Genomic DNA, 5,170 nt, shown 5'->3' with positions numbered 1-5,170 from the left:
AAGCCTGATCCTGGGCAAATTATTGTAATCCTCACCTCAATCCTATCATTAGCCCTGTTTTACAGATGAAAAAGCCAGGGCCCAGAGAGGGGAAGTGATTGGTCCGAGGTCACACAGCTGGTGTGTGGAGTAACTGGGATTTGAATGGAGGCTGTCTGGTCCGGGAGGAGGTCCCGAAGAGCTGGTGTCCTCTCCACTCTACTCCAGCCACAGAGAGAAGCGTGCTGTCCCTGAGCTAAATCCGAAGCAGGGTAGAAGAATAATTACTGAGCAAATCCATCAGTCATGTGTCAGGCCCTGGGCTAGGCTTTCCTCACAGCTGGCTCCTTACTGCCTCACAGCAATCTGGGAAAGCCTCTTTTTGTGGGCCTCCAGGCCCCCTGAGGCTCACATGCAGTCAGGGATGTGTCCCCCTCACTCTTGGGAAAAGTTGGAATTAATAACGCATGACTATTATCAAGCTGCACTGGGATCTCTACTCCCTTCTCAGGTGATAAATCATCCATATTGCAGTAAAGGAAGGGAATATGAGGCACTTGGGAAATCCCTGCAAAAAGTCTGCTCTGTCCAGATGCGAGTTCACTTGCAACCTACAGCTTCGGCCAGAGAACACCGCAGACCTGCCATGAAGTCCCATCTTTGCAGCAAGTCAGAGAGTTGGGATTGGCCACTACGGCCGCTCATCATTTCTGCCCCAGGAGAGGTTATAAAAGGTCTCTACGCTCCTCCCTCTGGGCAGGAATTGTGCTATCACATAGCTGGTAGACCTGATCAAACCTTTCTCTGTGTGTTGCCTCTGAGACCAAGGGATCTACAAGCTTGGAGTTCCTGGGTGGTGCCGCTGCCGATCCCTTCCCTACCTCACTTTCAAGCCTGTTTATTTTCCATCACAGGCCTTGCTGAGAGCAGACACCACAGAAAGGTGGTACAGTGTCCTGGTTCCGCATGCGGGCTCTAAGGCCCACCGCCTGGGTTCAAATCCTGGCACCTGCTGGCTGGGTAGCCAGCACAGCAAGACTTTGCTCAAGAGCAGTGGGACCAGAGTGGCAGGAGATGAGGAAAGCAGGAGCCAGAAGGACCCTGAGGCCATGCTGGGGAGGCTGGATGTAATTGTGCTGGGAAACCACTTGAAAATTTAATACCATAATAAATGAGAGCCATGAATAACATCAGGATCTGGTGAAACCGGAGCAGGTGTAGAGCCAATTCCCAGAGAGAGTGCCAGAACCCACTGCTGGTATGTGAGGCCATTTTACATGGTATATGGATGAACACTTTTCATTTTTATGGTGATAAATTCATTTTAATGTGCGTTATAAAAATACACATAACTAGCCCATGAATTTTGTGATTTTCCATTTATGAGAGTAATATAAAGCCTCTTTTTTAAAACAGATACATTTAAATAAAAAAGCAGCAAGTTGGTTTAAAGAAAAATATCAAGCCGGCCGCAGGCCAGGAGGCAGGCAGATGGGGCAAACAGCTAGGGAGCAGCGTGGGTGTCACTGGTTCGGGAATTCTGGTCTGTGGGAAAGCTCCCAGGAGCTGTGTGGTCTCAGACAAGGTGCTTGATCTCTCTGAGCTGTTGTCTCTACATCTGTAAAATTAAGGCAGAAGCTCCACCTTGGTGAGGATGAAATGAGGTCTGTTTGTTTCCTCCTTTTCCAGACCAGTCTGCTCCCCACGCCTACCCCCACCCCCACCCTCAGGCCCCTGGGAGGAGGCACAGTCTGGACTTGAGTCCTGATCTATCTGATCCTGGGTCCTGACCACTGTCTCCCTCCCAGAAGCACCAGAATTCTAATTGATCATTAGTTCCAGGCTGAGTAGCCTGCCTCCAGCCCATGCAGGGGGGCCCTGGATGGGAGGGGGAGGCTCAGTCACTCCTTATGGGGTAGAAGCCCATTCCTCTTTATTTGGATCCCCTCCAAGCCTCCTGAGAAAGGGATGCTTGTTATCCCAAGTGTCAGACCCCTTGGCCAAGGTCACAGAGGTCAGCAGAAGAAAGAGACCCACATCCTAATTCCTGGAACTTGCGAATCTATGTTACCTTACATGGTAAAGGGACTTTGCAGGTGTGATTAAGGCTCTTGAGACGGGAAGATTATCTTGGAATGTGCAGGAATATCCAGGGCCGAATATAATCCAAAGGGAATCATCGAAACCTAATCATAATCATCATCAGAAAATGTAATCATAAGTGAAAGAGGGAGGCAGGAATACTAGAGTCAGATAGAGCTTGGAAGATGCTAACCTGCTGGCTCTGAAGATGGAGACAGCCAAAGAACGCAGGCAGCTTCTAGAAGGTGGAAAAGGGAACAGATTTCCAACCCCCCCCCCCATCCAAAAGGCACCCCACTGACACCTGATGCCTGCCTCTCACTGGTGTTAGCCCAGTGAGAGCCAACTCTGACTTCTATCCTCCGGAACAGTCAGTCAGGTCATCAAGTTGTGTTGTTCAGGCCACCGAGCTTCCGGCCATTTGTTACAGCAGCGACAGGAAAGGCATACTGCCCCGCCCTGGACGCTGGCTCTCCCTGACACCCCGCAGAAGCCACAGTCCCCATCCTCACGCGTGCAGCCTCCAGCCCCCTCCTGCAGACCTTGGGCGAGTCGTGGACTTCTCAGCCTCCGCTTCCCTCCTGCCACATATCAGACCGTGATGACACCCCTCTCATTGTGAGGATGACCTAAGGAACTGCCATGTGGGTGACAGCCCCTGTGTCCCTTACTCCTCTTCTGCCCTTTTCCATGACAAAGGACAAGTTTGGGGCTTCTCCAGACTTCCTTCTAGAGCCTCTTTGTAAACTGGTGGAAAGCCTGCCAACTTGAGACCTCCCAGGGCCCAGAGCAGAAGGAGCCGCTCCACATCCCTGCAGTGGCGGCCCGGCGGGGACGTACCTGCTGGCGAAGCCGTCCTCCCGAGTGTCACCTCTGACTGACAAGGGGACTTGTCAGGATTCCCATGTCCTGCAAAGTCACCTTTCGTCTGGAAAACCTCTGCACTTTCAGCTTTTTGTCCTGCTTCATAATCCGCTGCCGCGGCCTATTCACGTTTCAGCGGACTTCCCGGGCTTCGCGCTTTCCTCAAAGGCAGGGTTACTGGTGAGCTTCTTTGCTAAGCCAGAACATCACTGGGACTTCCCTCTTCACCTACATGCCTGAAGGTAAAAATAAAACCCACCACGACTCCACCAGGTGTTTCATATTCAAACAAGGAGTAGGGGAGCCTCATCCTTTCCATTAACTTGAAGTGCTTGGGAGGGCTGGCTCGGCCTGTACTAAGGACTCAGCAGTGGAGCTATTTTGATGGGATTGTTGCACCGGATTATTCCCATCAATAGCTAAGCCCCTTCTCAGCTTATAACACAGCTGAGCCACCCCCAGCCCCAGTCTGGAGAGGAAGGTGGCAAAGAGGTGTCCATCGGTCCCTGGCAGGCCCAAGAGGGCAGTGGCCTGTCACGGCACAGACAGCAGGCCAGCAACCGAACCAGGACGGGGGCCTACCTGGGGACGGCTGCTTGGGAGGCACGTGCTCTCTTCCCCAGGGGGCTCCTGGGGATCCTCTGCAACTCACCCAGGCCAAGAGTCAAGCTTCCTGCCAGGCCACCAGCCTGTAATTCCCTCCTGGCTGCCGTCACCATCTCACCCACTGTTGACATTTGGAGCTGGGACCTGCAGGGCCAAGGTTAATGGTCTGGAAAACACAAGAAAACACCCAGTACTCGCTCCCTTCTCCTTTCTCTGCCACCCTGCCTGCTCACCAGGGGCTGTGGCGCCTACACATGCAGCCTCGGGGTGCCTCCCCTGCACCCCTGCCCTGCGGAGGGGAGCCAGGCCTTGGCCTCAGAGGATCAGCCTGGCAAGGACAGCCTGCAGGCCTGGGCTCAGGGAGAGCGGGCCCCGTCAAGGAGGCTGCTGCAGCCAAGCAATCAGAGGTCACAGGTTGTACCCAGGGGCCTAGTCATACCCTGTCCTGCTCCATCGAGCTGCCGCGGGCTCTGCAGGCAGAAGGCCCCCAGGTGAGCCCCCAGGCACGAGGCTCCCGGTGATGGCACCACAGTCAGAGATGGCACTGGCTGTAAAAGGATGCAGACCCATGCCAGTGCCCTCCAGCTGAATACCAGCACCTCCCTCCTCCCAACTGTTAACCATGCCCTTGGAAAGCACCTCGTAGATCCAGGTCCCTACAAAGTTGGTGCTAGAGCAGCACACCTGCCACAGTAAAAATGACCTCACCGGGGCATTTCCCCCAGATCGGGGATTTTTACTTGATCACATGAAAACAATAACAACCAAACAACAAAAGTGACAGGTCCTGCTAAGGGCCGAGGCCCTGGAAGAGGTTTAAAGGAAAAGGAAGGCAGAGCGAGAATTACTATTTATGATTCTGGCCAATGCACTATGAAGGGACTTCTGGGAAATCTAAAGTTATCCTGATTAAGAAGGGACAGATTCCACAAGTATCTGCCCTTCTGCCCTTTGTCCTAACTCCCCTATTCCTGCCATGGATGTCGGCACAATGCCTGGAGGGGCAGCAGGTATTCTGGAAGCATGAGGACAAAAGCCATACTCGAAGGATGCTGGAGGAGAGAGACGGAGCCCTGATCCCTGATAGCTTCACGAAGCCTCTGTACCGGCCCTGAACCCTCTTCCTCTGGACTCCCTGTATTATGAGAAAAGGAAACCCTACCCATTCTTTTTCATCCAATATCCATGAATATCCATCAACAAGAGGCTTGTGTTTGGTGCTTGGGACACAGCAGTGGGCCAGACAGACAGGGTCCCTGCTCTCATGGGGTGAATATTCTGGTGGGGGGATAATAAAACAGGGACCCACAGAAACAAGGCCAGGTCAGCAAGGGGTAATTCTCACCTTGCTCTGCTACCCAAGCTAGCCTGGCTTCTGGTCTTACCTGGAAAACAGATTTGCTATGGGGCCTGGAGTGGTCCCCTCTTGCTCTAACCTGTCTCCCTGTCTGAGACATTGAGGAGGGGTCCACAGCCACATTCTCTGAGCCTCAGCACCTCTCGGCCAGGCCCCAGGGCCGGCCAGGTCACCTTCACCCTAGTAGTGACACCCTGGGCCTGGATGCCCTTGCCCCTGACCGCGCTGTGTGTGGCTGGCCTTAGACTCCTGGGCACTGAGTAAAGAGCTGGGGTCCCCAGG

The sequence above is a fragment of the Vulpes vulpes genome, chromosome 2 (assembly GCF_048418805.1).
Source record: "Vulpes vulpes isolate BD-2025 chromosome 2, VulVul3, whole genome shotgun sequence".
Lineage (NCBI taxonomy): Eukaryota > Metazoa > Chordata > Mammalia > Carnivora > Canidae > Vulpes > Vulpes vulpes.
Note: the sequence above shows the minus strand (reverse complement) of the source record.